Here is a 10,921-nt window from a genome sequence, read left to right on the forward strand (position 1 = left end):
AATCACATAAAAGAGGAAGAAGAGCTGGCGCGCCCTCACATTAAAGATGAGAAAGCATTCTTCCACATTAAAGAGGAAGAGCGGGAGGAAATCATCAAGTTTCCATCGAAGAAGGTCAAAATGAGGAGAGCAGAGGGACATACAAGCACATACAAAAACACACACTGGGGAGAAACCTTTTGCCTGCTCAGTTTGTGGTCGAAGATTTACTCATAGTAGTCATTTAACAACTCACACAAGAACCCACACTGGAGAAAAACCTTTTGCCTGCTCAGTTTGTGGTCAAAGATTCTCTGCAAATGGAACCTTAAAAATTCACACAAGAACACACACTGGAGAGAAACCTTTTGCCTGCTCAGTTTGCAGTCAAGGATTCACTCATAGCAGTCATTTAACAACGCACACACGAACCCACACTGGAGAGAAACCGTTTGCCTGCTCAATTTGCAGTCAACGGTTCTCTCGGAAGGGAACCTGTTAAATATATTGTAGAAGTTATCATTTATTTGCTTAGTTTACATTAGATGACTCAGCAGGAATCATCAGAGAGAAGGACGTGGCCGGGACGTGGCAGGTGTTGGTCCCACGTTTTCACCTTAAAACCCTACCCTTAGTTATGTCTTGTAGCTTAGTACGTTATGTCTTGTAAACTCAGAAACCTCCCTATTTCAAATAAATACAGGAGCGACGGGAGAGATTGTTTAGAGCGTACTGAGAGGCTGTAATCTGAACAATCTCCCATACGCCCTCCTCATGAGAAAAAGAAACCAGCGTCTTCATTCCTTTTGTGTCTATTTTTTATAATGTTGGGTAAGATAAATCCAATATTAAATTGGTCCTTCGAGCCGGATGTCAATACACCCGAGGATTCCAGTTGTGGAGCCGACATCCAGTTAAGAGACCGTGGCCACGGCAATTGAGACCCTTTCCGGGACTGGTCTTCGTTCTCCTCAACTGGGATCTGAAGGTTGACGATAATCCACAGGATTGAAGACAACTTTGGTGAGTTACATTTTTTTAATTTTTTTAGGAAAAAGGATTAAAGAGTGAGTGAATTGCGCGACGAAGAAGTCTGCGACAGAATAAACCTTGTGTAATACTAGTCACTGGCAAGTGGTCGAGGGACGGCGGAGTCCTGTACGTACTTAAATTCCGTGTTTAATAAACCCTGTGAATAAAGAAACTAGGAAAGTTTTGTGGCGTTGTAGTTAAATTCCGTATAGGACGGCGGAGTCCTCTAACGAGCTGTTGACAGACGTAGTTAAATTCCGTATTGGACGGCGGAGTCCTCTGACGAGCCAGTGTGAATGAAAACTGTTTGAATGAGAGTGTAAATGGGAAATGGGAAACCACTAGGTTTTTCATTCCATACCAAAACAGTGGGAAAGTAAACGGTGGACTTTTGTGGATGCAAAGGCAAGAATTCTCCACTCGAAAGAGTTGAAGTGAGAATTACCACAGAAAGTAAATTTGAATCACCGTCCTACTGAAAAGAAACAGTGTTCTAGACTACCCTAGGTAGTATTACACTGAACAAAATTCTTTCAAATGGGGAAAGGAAGTAGTAAAATAAAAAACAGGGATACACTGCAGTGTAAAGATTGGAAGTTCATTAAATTAAATAAAATTTTTTAAAAAAAGACAAAAACAGGATCCTGATAAAAGGAAAGGGTAGAGGAAGATTCAGACAGAACAGAATGGAGTGTTGGTGTTGTGGAAAGGAAGGACACATATCAAGAAACTGTCCAGACAGAAAAACTACAAATGCATGACAAGACCGAGACAAAGGGGAAATGGAACTGACTTTATAATATGACAGTACTGAAGAAATTCTAAATCTTCAGGAAATACTGATTATGCAAACAGACAGACCAGAGGTGACGTAATTAGTAAATGGCAAACCTATAACCTTTCTGTGGGATTCAGGTGCATTTAGAACAACTTTTTAAGACAAAATTCCTGGCATACAAATGTCACCAAAATCAATAATGATCTGCGCAGCAAGTGGGGAGATAAAAGCAGTCCCACAGTCATTACCAGTGTGGATAAGAGACCCTGATGGCATATCATGCAAAATGAGTATTCTAGTGTTTCCAGAATGTCCAGTAAATCTGCTGGGACGAGATGCCCTATTGGTTTTAAAATTAGCTTTGATACCCACTCAAGATGGAAGAATAGTAGTAAAAAGACAATTCAAAATAAATAACGAAGAGACGTTTATAATACAAGGAATAGGTTTGCCATTGTACTATTACTCACTGGATGTGTTGAATGTACTTCCGTGTGAGACAGGCTCAGCCCTCCTAACAGAGGGGCAAAAAGCCATTACAGACGCACTAGATAGAATGACACCCGACAACTTACATGTGACAATATGGTACAAGACCAGACCAGGACCAGACGCTAAGTATGAAGACAAACGTAGGAAAACACCACAAAAAATCACAATTACTTATGTCTATTTGGATGCGGAAAGCAGCTCCGTAGCCGGAGTAACGCTAATTCTGGAAGCAAAGGCATTACATAAAGAATGGACACCACCACATGTATCACTTTACAAAGACAACCAAAGTGAGTGGAAAGATCTTTTCAAAAATGGTGGAAGAGGGCGAAAGAGCTACAGATTGGGTAGCTACATCAGAATCAGAATCAGAATCAGAATCAGAATCAGAATCATCTTTATTTGCCAAGTATGTCCAAAACACACAAGGAATTTGTCTCCGGTAGTTGGAGCCGCTCTAGTACAAGAAACAGTCAATTTACAGAACACTTTGGGGACATAAAGACATTGACAAAAAACAATTGTGCAAAAAGATGCAGAGTCCTCTAGCACTTAGAGCAGTTCGAACGACTAATATTGCAATAGTCCGGTGCAATGACCATTGTGCAAAGGGCGCTGAGACTTCAAGGAGTGTATGCGGTTTAAAGTGACGAGTAGTGCGATCATCTGGGACAATGTCGGTTGTGCAAATGTTACAGATACTCCTCAATCAGTGTGCAAATGGAGCAGATGCTACTCTGGCATGAGTGGCCAGTATATGCAAATAGTGCAGCATGGCGAGACAACTACAGTGAGTGCACAAGTAATAAATAATTGGCCCCACAGAAATGTGACAACGAACTCAAGTCAAAAAATTGCCAGCTTGTTGTAATGGAATTATAGGTTAGGTGTTTAAGAAGTTGATCGCAAGAGGGAAGAAGCTGTTGGAATGTCTACTAGTTCTAGTTTGCGTTGATCGGTAGCGCCTACCTGAGGGAAGGAGCTGGAAGAGCTGGTGACCGGGGTGCAGACGGTCCGAGAGGATTTTGCACGCCCTTGTCTTAGTTCTGGCAGCGTGCAAGTCCTCAATGGTGGGTAGGGGGGTACCGACAATCCTTTCAGCAGTTTTGATTGTCCGTTGCAGTCGGAGTTTGTCCTTTTTTGTAGCAGCACCAAACCAGACTGTGATGGAAGAACACAGGACCGATTCGATGACCGCTGTGTAGAACTGTCTCAGCAGCTCCGGTGGCAGGCCGTGCTTTCTCAGAAGCCGCAGGAAGTACATCCTCCGCTGGGCCTTTTTGAGGACGGAGTTGATGTTGTTCGCCCACTTCAGGTCCTGAGAGATTGTAATTCCCAGGAACTTGAAGGTCTCGACGGTTGACACAAGGCAGCTGGACAACGTGAGGGGCAGCTGTGGCGAAGGATGCCTCCTGAAGTCCACGATCATCTCTACCGTCTTGAGCGTGTTCAGCTCCAGGTTGTGTCGCCCGCACCACAGCTCCAGCCGCTCCGCTTCCTGTCGATATGCAGACTCGTCACCGTCCTTGATGAGGCCGATGACAGTGGTGTCATCTGCATACTTCAGGAGCTTGACAGTCGGGTTCGCTGAGGTGCAGTCGTTCGTGTAGAGAGAGAAGAGCAGCGGAGAGAGGACACAACCTTGGGGCGCCCCAGTGCTGATGCTGCGTGTGGATGAGGTGGCCTCCCCCAGCCTGACCTGCTGTGTCCTGCCCGTCAGAAAGCTGTAAATCCACTGGCAGATGGCAGGTGAGACGCTGAGCTGGAGAAGCTTGGTTGAAAGGAGTTCAGGGATGATGGTGTTGAACGCTGAGCTGAAGTCCACGAACAGGATCCTCGCGTAGGTCCCTGCACTGTCGAGGTGTTCTAGGATGAAGTGCAGTCCCATGTTGACTGCATCATCCGCAGACCTGTTCGCTTGGTAGGCAAACTGCAGGGGGTCCAGCAGGGGACCTGTGACACTCTTGAGGTGGTCCAGCACGAGACGTTCAAAGGACTTCATGACCACAGATGTCAAAGCGACAGGCCTGTAGTCATTCAGACTAGAGATTGCAGGTTTCTTGGGGACTGGAATGATGGTGGAGCGTTTGAAGCAGGATGGAACTTCGCACATTTCCAAAGATCTGTTAAAGATCTGAGTGAAGACTGGAGCGAGCTGGTCCGCGCAGACTTTGAGGCAGGATGGGGACACATGGTCCGGTCCTGTCGCTTTGTTAATCTTCTGTTGTTTGAAGATGCGTCTCACATCCTGTTCATGGATGGTTAACGCAGAAGTCAGAGGTGTGGTTGTGGTCGCGGGTGCGGCCGGGTGGGTGTGTGGAGTGAAACTGTCCTTTTCAAATCTGCAATAGAAGGTATTCAAGTCGTTGGCTAGTGTGCTATTGTTCTCAGCTCGGGGGGATCGTCGCTTGTAATTAGTCAGCGATTGGAATGCACGCCAGACTGATTTTGAGTCGTTCGCGCTAAACTGTTTTTCCAACTTTGCTGCATAGATCCTCTTTGCAATGTTAATTTCTTTAGTAAGCTGGTTTCTAGCTCGATTATACAGGGCCCTGTCCCCGCTCTGATATGCATCTTCCTTAGCTTGGCGAAGCTGCTTAAGTTTAGCAGTGAACCACGGCTTGTTGTTGTTGAATGTCCGAAATGATTTTGTTGGTACACAAACCTCTTCACAGAAACTGATATAGGATGTGACAGTGTCCGTATATTCATCCAGGCTGCCGGCTGAATTTTCAAAGACACTCCAGTCTGTGCAGTCTAAACAGCTTTGAAGTTCCATCTTTGCTTCATTGGTCCACTTTTTGACTGTTTTCACTGTAGGCTTCGCACATTTAAGTACTTGCTTGTACGTCGGTATTAAGTGAATTAAGCAGTGATCAGACGAGCCCAGGGCTGCACGAGGTATAGCACGGTATGCGTTTTTTTACCGTAGTGTAGCATCAGTAAATCATCAGTCAGTAAATACGTGGACCAGTGCAAACACAGGTCTCACGATAAAAGCACTCTTCTGGTGCGTAAGAATCAAAATTGGAGTACACCTACATAAAAGCCCAGAATGACACATTCTCCTGACCAAGGAGGAAGAGATAATACTTAAAGATTTGCCTATAACATTGTGGTCAAAAAGGCGCCACTGATGTAGGGCAAGTGAAAGGAACATTACCGGTACAAATATGACCAAAAACAGAATATAGACCTTGTGTAAGACAATATCCACTAAAACCAGATGCTAAAGAAGGTATTAAACCAGTGACTGAAGATTTAATAAAAGCAGGAGTAATAATTGAATGCGCAGACTCGCCGTGTAATACGCCAATATTCCCGGTCAAAAAACAGGCTCCGTCAACAGGATGGCGTATGGTACAGGATCTGCAGGCAATAAACAATGCTGTAATACAAAGGACACCATGTGTGCCTGATCCGTATACGCTGCTAGATTCATTAAGATCAGATGCAAAAGTATTTTCAGTCATAGACCTTAGTAACGCTTTCTTTTCGGTACCAATACACAAAGATAGCCAATTCTGGTTTGCATTTACATTTGAAGGAAAAATATATACTTACACAAGGTTACCACAAAAATATTGTGAAAGCCCAACTATCTATTCACAGGTTATGAGTGCCAGTATGACAAAATTCCAAACCCTTGGGGAAAGTCAAATCCTACTCTACATAGATGACATATTACTGGCCTCCCCAGACAAACGTACCTGTGAAAGTGATACTTTGGCTCTCCTAAAACACTTGGCAGACGAGGGACATAAAGTGAGCAAAAATAAGATCCAATTCTGCAAAGAACAAGTTAAATATTTAGGCCATAATTTGAGTAAAGGAGGAAGAACAATAATAGAAGATAGAAAGACAGCTATCTTACAAGCTCCCAAACCACTAAAAGAAAAAAAAAAAAAAAAGATGTCATTTTTGGGACTAACAAATTACTGTAGGACATGGGTGCCCAATTATGCAGAAATAACTGCACCTTTAAAAAAACTCATGTACAGTGAAGACCTAAAGATGACATCACCATTACAGTTAAATGAGGAAGCAGAAAAAGCATTTTTTAAAATAAAACAAAAACTAGCAATATGCAAATGCAATGCACATACAGCCGGAACAGACAGTATCTCTTTGCAGCACAAGGTAAAGAGCAAATACTAAATCCAGAAAATAATAAGGAACAAGACAATGAAGTTCTGAAAGAAATGCAAGAACAAAGCCCACTAAAAGTAAAATAACAATGGTTAAAAAATAATGTAAAAATTGTCCTAAAGGTAAACCTGTCTTACAAAAAAACTTATATAAATGGGCAGCAGTATTGAGCCATGGTTCAACACATGTATAATATTGATTTATCTGTTTTACCATCCCTCCTGTTGATACAATTTATGGTTTTAATTCTTATTAAAAAAATAATTTGTAGAGCATGTATGATTTGTGCTAGGCATAATCCAGATCCTAGAACTGAATGTGGGGACTTTGAATGTTGGGACTATGACAGGAAAATCTCGGGAGTTGGTTGACATGATGATTAGGAGAAAGGTTGATATATTGTGTGTCCAGGAGACCAGGTGGAAAGGCAGTAAGGCTAGAAGTTTAGGGGCAGGGTTTAAATTATTTTACCATGGTGTAGATGGGAAGAGAAATGGAGTCGGGGTTATTTTAAAAGAAGAGTTGGCTAAGAATGTCTTGGAGGTGAAAAGAGTATCAGATCGAGTGATGAGGCTGAAATTTGAAATTAAGGGTGTTATGTGTAATGTGATTAGTGGCTATGCCCCACAGGTAGGATGTAAGCTAGAGGTGAAAGAGAAATTCTGGAAGGAGCTAGATGATGTAGTTCTGAGCATCCCAGACAGAGAGAGAGTCGTAATTGGTGCAGATTGTAATGGACATGTTGGTGAAGGTAATAGGGGTGATGAAGAAGTGATGGGTAAGTACGGCATCCAGGAAAGGAACTTGGAGGGACAGATGGTGGTAGACTTTGCAACAAGGATGCAAATGGCTGTAGTGAACACTTTTTTCCAGAAAAGGCACGAACATAGGGTGACCTACAAGAGCGGAGGTAGAAGCACACAGGTGGATTACATTTTGTGCAGACGATGTAATCTGAAGGAGGTTACCAACTGTAAGGTAGTGGTAGGGGATAGTGTGGCTAGACAGCATAGGATGGAGGTGTGTAAGATGACTCTGGTGGTGGGGAGGAAAATTAGGAAGACAAAGGCAGAGAAGAGAAGCATGTGGTGGAAGCTGAGACAGGACGAGTGTTGTGCAGCTTTTCGGGAAGCGGTGATACAGGCTCTCGGTGGACGGGAGGAGCTTCCAGAAGACTGGACCACTGCAGCCAAGGTGATCAGAGAAGCAGGCAGGAGAGTACTTGGTGTATCTTCTGGCAGGAAAGGAGAGAAGGAGACTCGGTGGTGGAACCTCACAGTACAGGAAATCATACAAGGAAAAAGGTTAGCTAAGAAGATGTGGGACACTGATAGGACCGAGGAGAGGTGAAAGGAATACATTGAGATGCGACACAGGGCAAAGGTAGAGGTGGCAAAGGCAAAACAAGAGGCATATGATGACATGTATGGCAGGTTGGACACTAAAGAAGGAGAAAAGGATCTATACAGGCTGGCCAGACAGAGGGATAGAGATGGGAAGGATGTGCAGCAGGTTAGGGTGATTAAGGATAGAGATGGAAATATGTTGACTGGTGCCAGCAGTGTGCTAGCTAGATGGAAAGAATACTTCGAGGAGTTGATGAATGAGGAAAATGATAGAGAAGGGAGAGTAGAAGAGGCAAGTGTGGTGGACCAGGAAGTGGCAATGATTTGTAAGGGGGAAGTTAGAAAGGCATTAAAGAGACTGAAAAATGGAAAGGCAGTTGGTCCTGATGACATTCCTGTGGAGGTATGGAAGCATCTAGGAGAGGTGGCTGTGGAGTTTTTGACCAGCTTGTTCAAAAGAATTCTAGTGCGTGAGAAGATGCCTGAGGAATGGAGGAAAAGTGTACTGGTGCCCATTTTTAAGAACAAAGTGATGTGCAGAGCTTTGGCAACTATAGAGGAATAAAGTTAATGAGCCACACAATGAAGTTATGGGAAAGAGTAGTGGAGGCTAGACTCAGGACAGAAGTGAGTATTTGCGAGCAACAGTATGGTTTCATGCCTAGAAAGAGTACCACAGATGCATTATTTGCCTTGAGGATGTTGATGGAAAAGTACAGAGAAGGTCAGAAGGAGCTACATTGTGTCTTTGTAGATCTAGAGAAAGCCTATGACAGAGTACCCAGAGAGGAACTGTGGTACTGCATGCGGAAGTCTGGAGTGGCAGAGAAGTATGTTAGAATAATACAGGACATGTACGAGGGCAGCAGAACAGCGGTGAGGTGTTCTGTAGGTGTGACAGAAGAATTTAAGGTGGACGTGGGACTGCATCAGGGATCAGCCCTGAGCCCCTTACTTTTTGCAGTGGTGATGGATAGGCTGACAGATGAGGTTAGACTGTAATCCCCGTGGACCATGATGTTTGCAGATGACATTGTGATCTGCAGTGAAAGAAGGGAGCAGCTGGAGGAACAGTTAGAAAGATGGAGGCATGCACTGGAAAGAAGAGGAATGAAGATTAGCCGAAGTAAAACAGAATATATGTGCATGAATGAGAGGGTTGGTGGGGGAAGAATGAGGCTACAGGGAGAAGAGATAGCAAGGGTGGAGGACTTTAAATACTTGGGGTCAACCGTCCAGAGCAATGGTGAGTGCGGTCAGGAAGCGAAGAAACAGGTCCAAGCAGGTTGGAACGGGTGGAGGAAGGTGTCAGGTGTGTTATGTGACAGAAGAGTCTCTCTAGGATGAAGGGCAAAATTTATAAAACAGTGGTGAGGCCAGCCATGATGGACGGATTAGAGACAGTGGCACTGAAGAGACAACAGGAAGCAGAGCTGGAGGTGGCGGAAATGAAGATGTTGAGGTTCGCTCTTGGAGTGACCAGGTTGGATAAAATTAAAAATGAGCTCATCAGAGGGACAACCAAGGTTCGATGTTTTGGAGACAAAGAATGTTTTCTATTTTAGTAGCACTGACTAATTTTACTTGTATAAACATGATTAGTAAAGGAAAAAAAATAAAATAAAATTAGGACCACTGAACGACACACAGTGTAAAGTAACCTTAAAAGTCGGACCAAAGTTTATGCCAGTATCACGGAGCGACATCTGGTGGTGGTGCGGAGATGATAGACTGTTTGATAGATTACCTAAAGATATATCTGGATTGTGCGCTCTTATCACTTTGATATTGCATGTGCCAGTATACCCTATGCCTGTTCAAGATTTAATGGAAAGGACACTGTTTTTGTCCAACCTAGAACATAGACAAAAAAGAGATTTATCCTGGCAGAGGCAAAATTATCCAACATAAAACATACATTGACGCCATAGGTGTTCCTCGTGGGGTTCCTAATCAATACAAATTAGCTGACCAAGTTGCAGGAGGATTTGAATACTTCATATGCTGGTGGTGTACGATTAATAAAAATGTTGATGGGATAAACTATATCCACTTCAATGTAAGGAGATTAGGAAATTGGACTCAGAGTGGGTTGGAAGCTGTGCATGAGCAGTTCAAGGAAGTTGCAAAACCGCATAGCTGTCGACATGCTCCTCACAAGAGAGGGAGGTGTTTGCGGTATGTTTGGAGAACAAACAATACTGCTTCAGATGGCAGCTTGACCAGAGCCTTGATGGTCTACGGACCCTCAATCTTCACTCCTTGTGGGACAGCTGGATGGACGTTTTTGGTAAATACAGAACCCTAATTTCACCCATATTGATATCAATTGCTGTTTTTGCAGCCATTCTGAAATTGCGTAGATGTTGTTGTATCCCATGCATTCGGGCTTTAATCAGTAGGTTAATCACCACAGCAATTACCCACATGGAACCGTATGGATCAGATGTATACTTTATTGGAGGTTGATAATGATGACGATGATCATGATGATGATGCTGTTTTACCTGATTTGTTTCCTGATCAAGGAATCAGGAAACAAATGTTTAAACTACAACATTCATGTATGACAAGTTTACTCTGAGTGTAAATGTATTTGTTTCATAAAAATTATTCTACAGTTAAAAAAAATCTAAATGAAGTGACTGTAAAATGATATGAGAATTTGTGCAAATACATGATAAACAGGAGGGAAATGTTAAATATATTGTAGAAGTTATCATTTATTTGCTGTGCTTGCATTAGATGACTCAGCAGGAATCATCAGAGAGAAGGACGTGGCCGGGACGTGGCAGGTGTTGGTCCCATGTTTTCACCTTGAAACCCTACCCTTAGTGTGTTATGTCTTGTAGCTTAGTACGTTATGTCTTGTAAACTTAGAAACCTCCCTATTTCAAATAAATACAGGAGCGACGGGAGAGATTGTTTAGAGCGTACTGAGAGGCTGTAATCTGAACAATCTCCCATACGCCCTCCTCATGAGAAAAAGAAACCAGCGTCTTCATTCCTTTTGTGTCTATTTTTTATAATGTTGGGTAAGATAAATCCAACAGAACCCTAAAATATCACACAAGCACACCTCTGACACTTCTTCTTGCTTAGTTTGTGGTCAAACATTTTCTCAACTAACCAAGTTGATAAAACG

Source organism: Phycodurus eques, chromosome 22 (genome assembly GCF_024500275.1).
Source record: "Phycodurus eques isolate BA_2022a chromosome 22, UOR_Pequ_1.1, whole genome shotgun sequence".
Taxonomy (NCBI): Eukaryota; Metazoa; Chordata; class Actinopteri; order Syngnathiformes; family Syngnathidae; genus Phycodurus; species Phycodurus eques.